Genomic DNA, 17,409 nt, shown 5'->3' with positions numbered 1-17,409 from the left:
CCGGGGCCGCTCGCCCTTCGGGGAAGGAGGGCCGGCGCAGGGGGAGGAGGCCCGCTGCCAGACCTCCGCCGCTACCACCGCCACCGCCCGCTAACTGTGTTTTAGAACCCTGCGCCCCACTGTGGGGCATAAAAGGTCCAGGTCGGAGGCGAGTGCCGCTCGGGCCAACTGGGGCCGTTCTCACCAGCAAAAACGTGCCTGGGACGTGCGGGAAGGGGTGCCGGGCCACGGTCCTGGCAGGACGCAGCCCCCTGGGGGCTTCCCAGAGGCGGTGCTGCCGGATCCAAGGAGGCAGTGGCCCAGGGGGGGATCCGCACGGACCGGAGGGAAGGAGGGAAGCAGCAAGGAGGGAAGCAGCAAAGGCTGGAGGCCAGGACGATCTCCCCGGCCCGCGGTGATGCGGGGAGACCGCCGAGGGGCAGGGCTGGATGAAGCGCCTGCTCCGCAGCTCTGAGCGCCTGCTGGGCGCGGGCGGGGTGGGGATTGGCCCGGGGTTAACAGGTATCAGCTGTTATTTTCTGTCCAGCGGTGCTCGAAGTCCTTCTTGCCCACTTTGGCCACCGGCTGGATAGCTTAAGACTCCATCCCAGCGTTTAGAGCTGGGCCGTGCCTCCTGTGAGGCTCCTTGAGACACGCTCTGAAGGAGAGGGCTTGGTAGATCCCTCCCAGGAATGCCAGGGAGGCCTGTTTCCCAGAGTGGTCCATGCTGGTCTAGGTGGGGCCTGGGCAGCGCAGAGCTGCCCTCGTCTACTAGGGGAAGGGAGCGTTCAGGTGCACCTTCCCCAGCTGGACACAAAGTCCAGTGCGATGGCCACCAGGGTGTGTTCAGACACTTCCTGGTTCCCTTCCTCTCAGCCCCAGCCAGCTGCAAGGCTGAAAAGGTGAATCAGGTGCAGAGGAGGCACCTAGGTCCCAAGTGGCATTGGGACAAGTCCAGGATCTGTGGCCTAGGAGTCCAAGACCCAGCTCTGCTCCATCCGCTAAGGAGTCCTGGGCAGTGCCCATCAGCCGGACAGGAGAGAGTAAAGGTCAGCCCTTGGCTTCAGGCTCGGCTCCAAGTGGAGACAAGATAAGGGTAGTGCTGATGGCTTGGCTATGCTCAGGGCTTCACTGTCCTTATCTGAGCAGTAATCCCTGTTCTGCCTCCCTCCACAGGATTGTTTGGGCTACAAGCAACGTTGTAGCAGCGCTGAGTCTCCCTTGGCTGTGGCCCTGGGCAAGCCTCCTCATTTGTATAGCTCTCCCAACCCTGCCTCTTCTGGTTGGCAGGAGGGCCAAGTGAAGTCATGCACAGGCTCGTTGTTTAAGCCAACAATCTCCAGCCTTCTGGAGTTTTCCTGTTTAACACAGAAAGGCTGGGAACGGGGAGCCTCACAAGGAAAGTGAAATAGAATGTTGTAAACAACTCCAGACGCTTTACTCCATCAGGAAGGAGGGGATCCCAGCCACCAGGAAGATGTCTAGAAGAGAAACAGGCGCTGGCCGGAAGGGCAGGTCTAAGGCTCCCTGTGACTGCTGGGTGAAGCCTGGATTGAGAGAGGTCCAGGCCTGGAGGTGGGGGTTGAGTCAGCCTGAGTAGCTGGGCACCAGGGATGCAGCCAGGAAATGGGGCAGGAGATCAGACTAGACAGGCCCTAAGTGAGACACAAGACTCCCAGGGCCAGGACCCAAAGAACACCACCGGGTTGCTGCTCAAAATGCAGAGCCCTAGGCCACGCTCCTTTGACCCAGGAATCTGCATTTTAACTAGGCCACCTTTCTGGTGCTGTGCAGGTAGGGTGTCTTGGGGCCTCCTGTTGGAATAGCCTTTAGTGGCTCAGGGTTTGAGATCTTGAAGTGCAAGTCTAAACGGTGAGTTCCAATCCTGTCTCTGCTACATTCTGACTCTGAGCTCTTGAGGAAGTTGCCCCTGCTGTAACTTCAGTTTTTGTATCTGTGAAGCAAAAGTTTCACCACTTGCTTGGGGCTGAGTCTGGAAGGGCCTCACTCTGGACCAGCTGCACTCCCTCTCTGGGCTACTGCTTCCCTTCTGTCTCCTTCCTTCTCCTCCTCTCTCTCCAAGGATCTTTTTCCTTCCCTCCCACCTTTTGCTCCCTCTGCCTGTTCTTTCCCACTCAGAGCTGCAGTATGAACTCATCATCTGCCCCAGCCGTGGCAGGGGAGCCCAGGCTGCTGGAGTTCGGCAAGTTCAGTCTTCGCTCTGTTCCTAACAGGGCGTGCAGTTTGGTCAAGATCGCCTCTCTGCCCTGTTCTTCAGCCTCCTTAGGATTCCTGGAAGCAAAGAGGGTTTTCTTCCCTGTACTCCAGAACTTGCCTTCCATGGCAGGGACCAGGGCCCCCGTACCCCTGCCTCTTCTCCCAGGCCTGACATCATTCCATTCCTTCTTGGTAGAAGAAATAACAGCCTCTGCCTGATTGAGGGCCATCTCTGAGGGCCACCTGGAACCGTTTTTAGAGTGCTGCCCTTGGTCACCTCCCAGCTCCCTCCTCCATCCTCCAGCAGGCTGCACAGCCACCCTAGGAGTGATACTTTCTGTAATGGCTAAATGTTTGTTACCTTGGTGAAGGGGTCCACTGTTTGTTTAAGCACAGGTCTAGACGTGCTGTGAAGGGATTTGGTGCTTGTGACTACCATCTGCAAACAGTTGACTTTAAGGAAAGGAGATTTTCTTGGATAATATGGGTAGGCCTCAGTCAATCAGCTAAAGGCCACGTGAGCAAAGGCTGATTTCTGGACAAGGCCTTCTGCCGTAAGCTAAAACACAGCCTGCCCCATTGCCCATGGACTTCCTATTTGCCAGCCTCCACAGTGATGCAAGCCAGTCCCTTAAGTCCCTCTGTTTCCCCCACCTGTGCCTCCCCTGAGAACCCTGGTACCATCCACGTACAAGGCTGATGTGAGGATTCAGTGGGACGTTGCCTCTCTTAAGCCACCTGTACCTGGAAACAGCAGTCAGGTAGTGTTAGTTCTTGGTTGCAAAGGAACTGAGACTTGAAAAAACAACTTTTCCAAAGCTTCAGAGAAAAGTTGGGATTTGAACCAGGCCTACCTTCCCAAAGTTAAACTTCAGTTATGCTGTCTTCACCTTGTCAAGACTCTTGCAAGGTGTCTTCCTTTCTCCAGTTTCCGTTTTGGTTCAATTAAAGCCCACAGCCCTGGTGGGGGAGGTGAGCCCTGAGGCATGTTGTCTTCCATGGGTACTGAGTTAATAATAGGTCCTTGTGCAATGCAAGCTGTGTTGGGACATGCTGACATTTGTCCAACCTAGAATTGTCATGGCCCTGATGCGGCCTTGGAGTTGTCAGTGAAATCATCAAGGAGCTCGCTGGTAGCTAAGTGATGAGCCCTTTCTTTGGAGAAGTCGCCCTGCCCCCTACCCTGTAGTCCTAAGGAACTAAGCCCTTTGAAGCACTGACCTGGGATTGGCTGTGCAGAGACCCACAGGCACCCTGGGATCCTCGGGTAACACTCAGGAAGACACTCGGGTAACAAGGCAGAGCTGCAAGTCCATAGTCCTCCAAGCCCTCAGAAGTCGCAGAGTCTGGTATAGCTGATGGAAAGGGAGCAGTTGGCCTAACTGAGTGGACCTTGAGAGCCAGCCAACAGATGGACCTTGTTTTGTGGGGTCTGAGAGGAGAGAACAACTCTGAAGCCTTGGGACTCAACCTGGGCCTCACGCAGGGTGGCTGTCAGACCTGGCCTGGGGAACCCAGGGGTGAGCAGCCGCGTGTTTACTCAACTTCCAGAGCCTGTCTGGCTTGATGCAGTGGCCTGGTTGTGACACAAGCTGTGTTTCCCCCCAGCTAACGGCCACCAGCCCACTTAGCCCCAGGTTCCTCTTTGCTGAGCCACCCACACCCAGGTCCGTTGGGACTGTTTCTTTGTGACTCTGGGGCTTTGGGGCAGGTCAGCAGAACTGGTGCTCCAGGAGGTGTTCAGGGAGCATGTGCTGGATGAACGATGAATGAATGAATGAACAAAGTGGGTGCTAAGTGAGGATTACCTACGGACTGCGTGTGAATGAGTATAGAGGGGTGAGTCCCCAGGCCCCAGGGGTGGGGCAGTCTGTGGCCAGGTTGTGTTAGCAAAGGGGCAATGAGGAATGCTGGGAGCTAACGACTGGTTAGCAAGGAGCATGGGGAAGGGTAGCGGGACCTGTGAGGTCATTTTCTGGGCATCCAGTATTTTGGGCACCTTCAGGAACCTGCTGGGAAGGTGTATGAGTGCCTGAGTCCTGACACACAACTACTACATGACCACCCATGCACTTACAAACTCACATGAGCCCTCCAAGGCGTCTGTACCATCATCCTCAACACCTCTCTGTGCTTACCCTGGGACAAGCCACCTCTGATCCAGGGACTGATGTGCAGACCACAGGCACGTGGGCACATGTGTGGCCAGGAGGCAACTGAAACCCCTTGAATCTAAGCTCAGGTGGAGGTTGTGGGATAATCTACAGAGAAGGTGGCAGACATTCATCTCAGACCCCAACACGTGCTCTGGGCCCTTCTGCCCTCTCTTCCTCTGGCCAGCAAATCAGAAGATGTGTGTGGTTATGCTCCAGAACCAGAAGGGATCTCACTTTATATTTGGGATCTCAATATATGTATGTACATATGTATGTATGTATATTTTCTAACTACATTTAAAAGATAGTTTTTCCACAGCCTGCTTGTGTCTTAGCACGACACTCAGAAGTGAAAATTCAGGTTTGAAAGTTGTTGGGGCCAAGTTTCAGCCAGGGTAGTCTGCTGGTCAATTCACAGGTGCACACAATGGGTCTCTCTCAAATATATAGACAGTCCCAGTGCCCAGGCTCACAAATACCCACCCTACATAGTCACATGCCCAGCCCTTTGCTCATGGTGATTGCCACACGAACACCAACAGCCACAGATAGCTACAGATTCCCATTGCTCCAGGAGACACACAGGACAGCTGCAGTGTGCCCCAGAGTTGTGATATCACACACGGACAGCCACAGTGTGCCATGGTCAGGACATCACCATACGTAGTATCCCACACGTGGGCTGAGCTGTGTAGTGTCAGCCTGTGTGTAGGGGTGTCACATTGCCTCACCCTCCACCTCAGCTTCTGCGCCTTTCCCGAAGGCTTCGAAGCTCTCTGGGATATGGCATCAGGGTCCTCCCTCCACCTGTGCTCCCCCTGAGTTGGGGACATAACCCTCCCCTGGCTGTCCTCCTGTGTGGCCACCCTGCTCAAGGCTGTCCTGAAGACCCCAAACACCCTCCGGAAATTTCCAAACTGACCAGAGTGGTGATGAGGGACATTCAAGTCAAGCTGTATGACCAGATCATCCCCTTTGCCTTTCTGGGACTCAGTTTTTCCACCTATCAATGGGGGCACAGGCACGGTGGTTCCAGGTGTCTCCAGTACCCGTGATGGAGACAGCTCATTATGTGCCCACTGGGCGTTTCCTGGGCCATCTGGTTCCTGAGTCCCTACTCAACTTCATGGCTGGAAGCCTCTTGTGATGACTGGATCCGATCCACAGTGAGGAGGAGCTGGCCATCTCTAAGGCCTTCAAGGGGCCCCTCAGATTCTCTGCAGGAGCTGGAGGGATGGCTCTCCCCCTTGGAGGCAGGGGCTGGCTGGAACCACCTGAAGCCTCCGATGAACACCCTTTCACCTGGGCCCAGAGGATGGTTTGGGGGCCAAATAAATAAATAAATAAATAAATAATAAATGAGGTTTCTAGAGAAGCTGCTCTGCGACTTGGTCACGAGCGCAGGCAGAAGAGGCACTCTGAGCACCATAGATGTTCATGCTCTGAGAAGGCCCAGGTGGCAGCTCTCCCCCTTCTTTTTCTTGTTCTTGGACCGTCCCAAACTCCTGGGCTCCCAGGGCAGCTCAGGGAGTCAGTGTACATGTACATGGGACTGTAACCAAGCCCCACCGAGCCTGGGGAGAGGTCAGTCAGTTTGTAAATCACCCACGTTTAATCAGGGCTACTGTGGAGGTATTTGGGCATTTTTCAAAGGGAAGTTGTTGAGTGGTTGATCACTCTGTACCAGGTACAGAGTGGGAGCCAGAGAAAACAAACCAAAATACACTAAATTGGCATTTTTCCACATGACTAAATGTTTATAGAACGTTCTCGGCTGTTCCACAGTCCAGTTAAGTTGGGAAAGCATATTATATAAATCACCCGGGCTGTACAAAGGTGAACTGGTTTCATTTTTGTGGGTTTTGGCAAGAGCTTTCAATAGGCTGTGTGCCAGCAGTGGCTATGGGTAGAAGAACCACTTGAAGGTGCCTTGTTTCCCACAAGCACCTGACCACAGGACCTGTCCTGAGAGCATCTGGGGGTGTCTGGTGGACTCAGAGTTTTCCAGAAGCACTTGGAGCCTGGGAAGGTAGCTGAGTCGCAGAGCATTCGCCCAGCATGTGGAGGTCCTGGATTCAATTCTCAGCACCAGAGAAAACAAAACAAAGCCTAAATAAAAAATAATAAAATAAACCCAACAACAAAAAATAAACAAAACCCAGAGACACTTGCACTGCTGAGTCCTGGCAATCTCTGGACTGTGTGACCCTGTGGTTCCTAATTCATCAGGGGCCTGAGGGTCTGTGTTCGGACAACTTTTCTGATGTTGCCACTGAACACACTGAAAACCACTGATCTCAGAGCAGTCAAAACCATCTTTCTAAATCCTAACCTGCGTGGGCTTCCTTCTGTGCTCAGAGCCCTCTCATGGCTCTCTTCTGGAAGCCAAGTCCTCACAGGAGTGTGCAAAGCCCTCCTTACTGACATCCCCACCAGATGTTTCAGGCCCTTAAATCTGCCCAGAGAATCCCAACCTTGCCCCTGTGCTGTTGCTGTCCCTTCTGTTTATAATCCAGCCTCTTTCTACCTCTCTGTACTCCCTGTCCTTGCATTCCTGATTTCCCAAGAGCTCCTTCCTGACCTCCATAGCTTCCCACCCCCCCCACTCCTCCTCCCCAGCTGTGCCCAGCCTCCCTCTGTCCATCTGAACCTTGTTATCTCCTTAACCTCTTCTCAACTTCGGGAGGCAAAGGCTGTGTACTGGGGTACCCGGCTTCATCACCAGCACTGAGTGCAGGCCTTGGAACCTTGGGTGGGGATTATGTGAAGCATGGAGCAGCCTGCAGGGCTTCGGCAGGGCCGAAGCTCGGGACTCTTGGACCAGCCAGACCTGATCTGTGGGTGCCATCACAGGGGAACTTTCTGGTCCCAGGCCACGTCTGATGTCCTCAGAGGGCATAGGGACAGAGTAGGGACTAACCGGTATCCTGTCCCTGCAGCACAAAATGTTCCTGACTCACTGCCCAGGGGTCATGGCAGTACTGATGAACTTAGCTCACCCAGCTTCCCACAGCGACCTGATGAGCTCACAGGGTGTCCTGTAGCAGAAACCAGAAAGTTCTCTGGGCATGGTGGCATGCACCTATAGTCTCAGCTACTCCGGAGACTAAGACAAGGAGGATCAAAAGTTTGAAGCTAGCGCTGGGTATGATGGTGTACACCTGTGATCCCAGTATTTGGGAGGCTGAGGCAGGAGGATTGCTGTGAGTTAAAGGCCAGGCTGGGCTACACAGTGAATCTAAGGCCAGTCTGAAATACATAGCAGACCCTGTCTCAAAAAACAAAACAAAGCCAGGCATGGTGGCACACACCTTTATTCCCGGATTTGGGGAGGCTGAGGCAGGAGGATTGCTGCAAGTTCGAGGCCAGCCTGGGCTACAAAGTGAGTTCAAGTCCAGCCTAAACTGCATAGCAAGACCCTGTCTCAAAAAGACAAAAAAAAAAAAAAAAAAAAAAAAAAAAAAAAAGTTTGAGGCCAGCCTGGGCAACTTAGTGAATTTAATGAGACCTTGTCTCAAAAGGTTTTTTAAAAAAAGGAGTGGGAATATAGTGCAGTGGTGGAACCCTTCCTAGGGTTTGTGAAGCCCTAAGTTTAATTCCCAGAACCATAGTGAGGAAAAAAAAGAAGTTGGGCCAGAACAAGGCCAGGTCTGTCCTCTCTCACCCAGTCTCCTCTGATCCTGGCTGGGCCTTGGAGCAGCTCCACTGGGCAGCTGTAGGGACAATCTAGCTTGGGCCTGCCTAGCTGCTAGGTGTACAGGAGTTATGGGGAGGGAGGAGGGGAAGGACAGAGCCCTCCGACCCGCTCCTCTGTGTTTGGCTGCCATAATCACCACTGGGCTTCCCACCACTGTTTTATTTCTCACACCACTGCTTGATTCCTGTCCCCCAAATGGTGGAGCTGGCAGCACCCCGTAGCCATCTCTCATCGTGCCAAAGCTGTGGATGTGAGTGGCCTTGGCCTGGGGCGGGGCTGTCAGTGACTGTGCACATGATGTCACTGGTGGCCTTGCCTAAGTTTCCCAAGGGATTTTCTGGTGAGCAAAACTGACTTCAGCAGCCCTTCCACCCAGGAAGCTGATATTCTGCCCTGAGCCTGGCCATGCCAGATAGGCGACCTTCAGGCCCTGAGTCACCTGTGCCAGCCCTCTTGGGTGCAGCTCTGCAAGTGCTGCTTTACTTCCCAAGCTGGTATATCTGCCCAGACGCACACATATATGCATGTATGAGTACATAGTATATGGAGGAAGAGTCTGCCAGCCTCAGTTCTCTCAGCCTCTCACCTGCCCTTCTCGTTTAAGTCACCATTTACCAAGAGCTTACTCTGTGGAGGGCCTGACAGCAACCCTATGATCTAGAGTGTGTCCCCAAAAGATAAGTTCAAATTCTAACCCCTAGGACTTGTGAATGGGACCTAATTTGGAAATAGGTATTTATAGATATCATCAAGCTAAAATAGATTCAGGAGTCTAAGGCAGGAGGTTGCTGTGAGTTTGAGCCCAGCCTTAGCTACATAGTGAGTTTAAGGCTAGGCTGAACTACACAGCAAGACCTTGTCTCATGAAGATAAAAATAAAAAGCCAGCTGTGATGGCACACACCTGTAATCCCAGCACTTGGGAGGCTGAGGCTGGAGGATCACCGTGTGCTCAGGGCCAGCCTAGGCTACATAAGTAAGTTCAAGACCAGACTACACTACATAGTGAGACCCTCTAAAAAAAGACTCATACTGGATTAGTATCTTATCCAGGGTACTTAGGGTGGGTAGCACTCACACCCTTAATCCTAGTGCCCTTGATCCTAGCATTGCACCATGAATCAATTCTAAGATTCACACACTCTAGATCCAGTCACCTCTGAAAAAGCCCCACCTATGACTGCATGAGGCTTTGGTGGGAAAACTAGAAACAAACCATAACATTGCACCCCTGGCCCCGCAAAGACTCATGTACATCCCTTTACACAAAAAGCATTTAGTCCATCTCTAAGAGTTGCCAAAGTCCTAACATGCATTGCTGAAAAGTCCAAATCCCAACTCTCCTAAGGCAAACTCTTAGCTGTGAGCCCTTTTACAAATGAAAAGAAAGTTAAACACCTCAAACATGCAATGGCACAAGATAAACATTGCCATTCCAAAAGTTACAAACAGGGAGATACAAAGGAATGGGATCAAAACAAGTCCAAAATCCAGCAGGGCAAACATTACGTCCTGTAGCTCCATGTCCAGCATTCAAAGCAATCTACGGCAAGCTATGAGCGCCAAAGGGCTTGGGTGGCCCCAACTCTACAGCACTTCTGGTGGTTGTACCTCCCACGGCTTCTCTCTGGGGAGACTCTGTTCCCTTCTTGCAGTTTTCCTCACATGACCCACATTCCTGGCTTCTCCAAACTTCTGGGGTCTCCATTGCACCTCTGGCTTCACACTCACAGCTTCACGTACTGCACTCACAGGGGCACACTGCCTGGCCTCCCAGGGCTTCTTGTGAAACCTGGGAGGAAGCTTTCCTGACTCCACAACTCTTGCACTCTGAATGTGCCTAAAACCAGTACCATGTGCATGATGACAAGGTCTGCTGCCAGCTGAAGCAGTAGCCAGGCTTTCTTCTCTCTTGGCTGTGGCCATCGAGTGCTTATGTACCAAATCCCAAGGAACAACTTCCCTAGGCTATCACCATTCTGGAACAAGGTGCTCTGGGGCTGTCTTCTCAAAACAAAGTCTTTCACCTTTGCAACTCTGAGGCTGCAAAGACTACAGTTCTGCTGCTTCTTGTGATGCCTCTGCCATCTTTGCTATTCTCTTGTTCCTTCTCAGCAATCAAGATCTCCTCTGCTCTATGTTTGCACAGATTTACTGGAGCTTCCTTTCTGGCCAAACTCACAACATTTTAAATCATTCTGCTGGGTTCTTTGCTTTTGATTCCAGCCAATGCTGGAGACCCTGTGCCCAAGGCCTTTCTTTGCCACACATGCATCAGGAAGGTTGTAAATGCCAGGCCCCAACAGTACCTTCTGTGAATGGGGGGATAAGCCCAACTCCTTCACCCCTTGAGCAGGGTGGACCCAGACATGTTCTGTGCCGTGGCCCAGAGCCCCTTGTGAGATTGGCCCTGGCTACCCACTGTGGTAACTTACTTAGGAACACACCCACTACTGCTGATTTTCCTTCCCTCTTTCACTTTCCCAGTGTTCCCTAGAACCACCTCCCAGATAAACAAAGGACCTTTGAGTCATTTCTGTGGATTGACTTAAAAAAGAATCCCAAGTAAGATACTCAGGCACAGATACAGTTTCACCAGGCCACATTCACCTACACAGACATGTCCAACCTCACAGATCTCAGACACAGCCATGACCACACAGACCCGCAGATGCACATAAAGACACAACCACACACACACATACACCCCGAAACAAAGTCATGGATACACAAAGGCGTGCACGCACGCACAGACACAGACATATGCATGTAGTCTTGGCCACACGTGCTGACACGGGTACATGCAGCTGTGCACACTTTTACCCATCTGACGAAGACAGACAGAAGGAACTGACAGGACTCTCCCTGCAGGAGCACGTGAGCCCTCAGCTAGAATAAGATCAGGTTCCTGTAGCTGCAGAGGAGGATCTGCTACGGGAACCTGAGCAGCCCGAGCTCCGTGAGGTCCACAGGGAAGCCAGCCATAGGGGTGAGGACATCTGACCCACAGTTAGGGAGCAGGATTTCTTCTGAGATGCCTGACACAGGAGCCTTCCAGGCGGAGGTAGCATTGCAGATAAGGTACAAAGCTGAGGCAGTATGGCCTGCGGCTGGTCCTAGCGGGGTGGGATACCAGATGAGAGGAGAGAGGCAAAGCAGGTGCCAATGGAGAACTTGGCCTAACCCTGAGGGCATGGGGAGCCATAGAAGAGCTTTGCATGATGAAGCCGTGGCAAAAGCCCCAGGGAGGCTGGCAGGCATAATCACCCACAGCTAAGCAAGCCTCCTCTGTCCTCCTCCAGGACCAGAGGCCAAGCTCCTTTCTCCTAGAACTCAGCCCAGAGGTATAGGTAGTGGTCTGACTACTGCCTAGATTGGCTGTGTGGCCCTGAGCATGTGAGTTACTTGTTAGGGTTGAGTCTTTGTGGGATGCAGAAATGACTTGTTATAGGAAAGCCTTTGTCACCGGCAAGCCTCTTGGCTTTTTACAGGTGGACTGGGAGGCCACAATTCTTCTTTTTTTTTTTTTTTTTTTGTCTTTTTGAGTCAGGGTCTCACTATGCAGTTCAGGATGGCCTCGAGCTCACTTTGTAGCCAAGGCTGGTGCCAAATTTGCAACAATCCTCCTGCCTCAGCCTCCCAAGTTCTGGGATTATAGGAGTGCGCCACCACACTCAGCCAGGGCCACAATTCTTGAGCTGAGGCCACACGTCATGCCTACCTGGAGAAGCTGTTTCCTCCATTCCAAATTCTTCCCTTCCAGGGCCCAGGTGCACGGATTGCTGTGGAAGAAATCCTAGGCTGTCCTTCAACATCCCCCAGATGCTTCCCCTCCCCGCCCCAGGACTGCTCCTCCTTCCTGTTGCCGTGCCGAGCTTGAGCCCTATGGAGACACTCACTGAGCCCAACCTACTTGGTGTGCCTTCTCCCGTCTGTCCTCCCTGAAGCAGACACTCAGTGTTAGTCATCCGCTTCTCCACAGAGCCCGGCACAGGGGCTGGCATGTACTGGCAGCTCTGTAAGAGTGTGGCTTCCAGAACAGGGCTGGGGACACAGCCACATCCCACACACACCTGTGGAATTGACCTCTCCATTCCCGACCCCACAAGAAGTCCTCCCTGAGCCCCGGCATTGCTGTGGATGGCAGGAGGGATTTCCTGGTGCTACTCAAGCCCGTTGATTCCACAGGTTGATGTGTCAGACAAGTCTGGGTGAACTTTTTCCAGGCCAGGCCAGGCCAGGGGTAAGTGCCTGACATGGCACAAGTGGCCATCAGGGCATGGGCTTTTCCCTTGGGAGCTTACAATCGTAGGGAGGGACAGAGGGTAAGCCCAACGCCATATAAACAAGGAGGCCTGCAAGAGTGCCGGGCTGGGATGGGAGAAGTGGCTCCAAGGCGATGTTCAGACAGAGGCTGGAAAGACCATAGACCCGTAGCACAAGGATCTGAGTGAACGGGCGAGGCAGAGGGGCAGTTAGAACGAAGACCCTCGGGGGACCTGAGCTTGGCTCATGGGAGGGGCAGGGAGGAGGCTGGCATGGTGTGATGAGGAAGGGGAAACAACGGAGCCTTGATACGCCTTGCTCCAAGAAGTCCTGCAGCTTCACCCGTCCTCTGAGACCACAAGCACCTCCCACGCACCCGGCCACAGGTGATCCTCCTTCCTCTAGCTGACCTCCTTCCCCCAGTTGCCCAGTGGGACCAGCCTCAGGTCCGGCAGGGCCAGGTGAGAGTGGGTTAGAGAGGACAAGTCTGATTCCAGTTTCTTCCTGACTCAGGACCTTCTGATTTCTGCCACAAAACACTTCATTCTTTCATCTGCGAGAAGCCGGTGCCCTTATTTTACAAATGGGGAACTGAGGCCTGAGATGAGATCACAGAGCACGGTGGGATCAGAGCTGGGACCACAGCCCTGTTTCTGGGTAGACCGTCACAGCCAGGTGAGAGTCCCTTTGCTTCCTGACCACAAGGCTAGGCCATGCTTTCTTACCTGAGTCCCTGGACTACCGTGTCAGCATTTTAAGAGGGGCTTCATACAGATGCAGGCTCCTGGCTGCCCCCAACCCCAACCCACAGAGTCAGACTCCACAGCAGGTGCAAGAACCGGCATTTTAAACCAGCTCCCTCACGAATGCTGGAAGCATTGGCCCCTAGGCCCCTGTGGGCCTGGGCCTGGCAGACGGGCCCCACTTAATGACCAGCTGAGTGATTCCCTTATGCCTCTGCTTCTCAACTGATGAATGGTTTTAAGAAGTATGTGCTACCACCAGAGTACAAACTGGGACATCTTCCAGGGTATCAGCCCAACTTGGAGTTAGGTAGCCCATTATTAGATTGTCATTTTGAGCCAGGTATGGTGGCACACACTGTAATCCCAGCACTCAAGAGGCTGAGGCAGGAGGATCGTTGCAAGTTCAAGGCCTGCCTGGGCAACAATGTGAGTTCAAGTCCAGCCTAGATTACACAGCAAGACCCTGTCTCAAAAGAAATAAACAAAGTCATTTTGATATTAAAAAGAGGCTGCTCTGCTATGGAGTAGACACTAAATTTATTTGATAGTTTATTATAAAACACAAGATGACAAAGAACATTGTAGTGTGGTTAGCTGCTTACATCCAGTATTAGCACCCCTTTCTCCTATAGGGGGCAAATCTTGAAGCCTTCTTAGTTTCCACTGGGGCCTGAATTGGTTCAGGCTTCTTAGTCTGTCTCCCTGGATATATTAGGATTATAGGTTCAGGTTTGCAGACAGGTAAATTCTAAACCTGGTGCCTCACTTACTAACTCTGTGCCTCAGTTTTCCCATCAGTAAAATGGGCACAATACCACACTGCTCCTGGAGTTGTAGTTAAGACTGCATGTGCCTTGGTGTACAGTCACTCTGTAGTAAATTAGAGTTGTTACTTTCCTGCTAACAGCCTGCTTCCAAGCCGGTTCTGTGCAGTACAACTGGGGGCTCTGTGGAGGAGGGTGTGCTATCACCCTCTGGCCTCTGGAGCATCCGGCCACATCTTCCCTCCCCAAACACTTGGGAGGGCACAAGGACCTGTGGCCTGCATCTACCTTGCCCCAGGTCCCTAGGGTTAGGCTAGGGAAGCAGGGCACAGGGACGAAAAGTTGCCCAGCTACAGTGGACCAGGCACCATGCCCCCCCCCCAAAGCCAGGAGGCTCAGTGCCTTGCCTGAAGCCACAGAGCCAGACCACGGCTGGAGCACGCTGACCAGCACAGTAGCCACTAGCCGCACTGTTATGTACATTGAGGGAGTTCAGATGAAATCAGATCAGAAAGTCAGCTCCCCAGCCACACTGACCACGCTCCGAGTGTCCCGTAATCAAATGTGACCAGTGGCTACCACCTTGGGCAGTGCGGGTGAGTGTTCCCATCGCCCCAGAAGCTCCTGCCATCAGTGCTGGTCTAGAGCGGTGACTCGCAGCCTTGACCCCCGCTGCTGTCACCCAGAAAGCGCTTTAAAACTGGTGTCTGGGCTTCCCTGTGAAGGCGTTAAATGGCAGCCAGGACTGAGATCCGCTGTTTCAAGAAGGCTCCATTTACTTTATTTACTGGAAAGGTTCTCAACGTCGAGTCCAGCCACGTGTTCGCACCCTGCTCTCAGCCCATAAGAACAGGGCCAAGGCGGGGCACTTCCATCTTCTGGGATTTGTTCTCTTGTCCCGGATGGGCCACCCCGGCCCTTTCCCCTCTCCCTGGGTATTGTGAAAGAGGCCTGGCGCCTCTGATGGGACCTTGGAGGGCCGGGAGGAGGGACATGGGTCGGGTTGGTGAGATGTGGGAGGAGGACTTGGCACACAGACACTTTCCCAGCTCTCCTGAGCAGGTAGTGAGGAGTACAGCCACTGGCCCACTCTGTGTCCACACACTTCCTGGGAACTGCTCCCAAGGGAGCCTGGTTCTGTGACACCACGATTTGCAGGTATCCTTTGGCAGCTCCAGTCCTGCTGCCCACTTCCTGAAATGTGGAAGAACAGGCCCAGGCTGGCTGCTCACCCACAGGGACACTCTAATGTCCCTACCAGTGAAGGCCTTTTACTACAGTGACCACGGCCACTGGGTGCAGGGCCAGGCCTGGTTGAGGCTGAAGGTTGATGACCTCACTGGACCAGTTCTCATTCTGAAAGCATGACCTGCCTGTAGAGAAAGCTGGCATGCCCATTCCACAGATGGTACCACTGAGGCCCAGACCTGCTGTGGGACTTCCTGGGGAGGGTGTCTTGCAGGGTCACTGTCACAACAGGTGGGCCTAGAGCCACAGACCCATCTGTAGGGGGCATCTCTTCAGACTCACTTCAGCTCTAGGAGAGGACTTGTGGCCCCCTGACCCTTTAAGACTAACCCAGCCATCCTGTCTGCACTGAGCAGCCTATGCTCGGCCTCGTTCTCGACTCCACCTTGGTCCCTGCCCACCACCCCCGTGTTCAGTCCTGTCACCAGACCTTTGCTGAGTCAGCTGCCTGCCTGCGCCGCCCTTCCTCTTCTGCGTCCTAGTCGTCTCTGTCCCTGGAGCTGGCACTCTCATGGGGAGAAGACAACAGTCAAACAAGTCCAGTGTGTCAGATGGTTATAAATTACTGGGAAGGAAATAAAGCAGAGAAAGGGGAGGGGTGGGCTGGCATTTTAAGTAGGATGGTCAGGGAAGGGTACCCCAAGGGGACATTTGAACAAAGTCCTGATGGAAGTGAAGGACACTGCCAAGGGAGCCAGCGTAAGAGTGCCGAGAAGGGCGTGTGGCTGGTACATTCCACTATATAGTTCAGGCTGACCTTGAACTCACTATGTAGCCCAGGTTGGCCTCAAACTCCTCGTGATCCTCCTGCCTCAGCCTCCCGAGTGCTGGAATTACAGTCATGCACCACCACGCCCCACTTCTGGCTGGTACATTCTTGTTCAAGAACAATGAGAAAGTCAGTGTGGCTGGACCAGAGAGAGATGTTACAGGCAGAGAAGTGTCAGCCAGATCAATGGAGCAGAGAAAGCATGAGGTCACATACTTCGTATCAAGTGACCATTTAACATCAAGTTCAGACATGAACTGATAGCTCATGGACTTTCCCTCCCCAGTCACGACAGTGTATGGTGATGATTACTTTACAGCTGTGACCACGCAGGCTGGGACAGGTACTATGGCTCCTGCTAGCTCACCCAGCTTGGAGGCGGCCGGGCCTGTGCTCCTCTCCAGACCTGCCCAACCCTGGGAAAAGCCCCGCGCTGCCCTGCTCAGTTTCAGACGTCAGCCATCAGTGGGAGCAGGGCGGCCTGGCTGTACCAATGGGGCTTTCCGGCGGCAGGCTAGGCTGGCGCAGTGGGGAATGTCCAGCCTTTGGTCCTTTCTTCCCTGTGCTGAGCTGTGATGGCCTTGGCCCTGGGGTAGAGGGATGGGGAGTGACGACAGAACGAGGCTCTGCCATGCGGACCTGCCTGTGGGCTTGGTCCTAGCAAGGAGATCTCCCTGCTTCAGGGGCACAGGAAGAGGATGCTCCCCTGCAGCTACCCTTAACATAAAGAGTTCCTCCCAACACTGAGACTCCTCCAGCACTGAACTCTGCACAATCTGGTGCCCTCAGTCAGGACTGGGGTCCGATCTAATGGAAGTGGCATGAGTCAGGCGGTCAAGCACAGGGTCCCCAGCTTCTCCTCCCTGATGGGTAGGGATACAGAAGACAGCAATCTCGGAAGAGTGGGAGTGTGAGTAAAGCCATCCAATGACTCTCTGTTTAAGCAAATCTGCTATTTAAAAAAACATTTATTTATTTTTGATTTTTGGAGCCAGGGTCATGTTGGCCTTGAACTATGTAGCAGAGGTTGGCCTCAAACTCACAGCAATCCTCCTGCCTCAGCCTCCTGAGTGCTAGAATTACAGGCATGCCCCACTATGCCTAGTCTGAAAACCATTTTACATAAGCTTCCCTAAATTCAGTCTTCTAAAGTACAAGCCCTTATAGATCACAAGTACCCCATGTAACACATAGCTCGAGGGGTTGGGGGAGATCAGCAGAGACCACCAGGCTTGTGTAAAGACAACATAGGAGTGGAATTTATTGTGCCTGGGTGCAGACAGACAGGAAGCAAAAAGACCTCTGTAGGAAGCAAAGAGAGGTGTGTACCCCTTTATAGGGATGGAAGGAAGGCAGGGGACATTAGGGGACACCTGTGGTCAAGTTTCTCTGGCTATCTTGCACCTCAGTGGGCAGTCCTTGAAGGTCTGGTGTAAATTTTCAGATGTCTCCAGATGTCCTGGAACCTGAAAAATTCCTTGTGCTTTCTTACCTCCTTTGCAACATCCTGTGCTTGCAGATGACAGCTGTGGTGCTGAGCTGAGTTTCCCCTGAGAATAGCGTCTCTG

Source organism: Chinchilla lanigera, unplaced genomic scaffold (assembly GCF_000276665.1).
Source record: "Chinchilla lanigera isolate Chin_1 unplaced genomic scaffold, ChiLan1.0 scaffold00131, whole genome shotgun sequence".
Taxonomy (NCBI): domain Eukaryota; kingdom Metazoa; phylum Chordata; class Mammalia; order Rodentia; family Chinchillidae; genus Chinchilla; species Chinchilla lanigera.
This window is presented reverse-complemented; position numbering follows the sequence as displayed.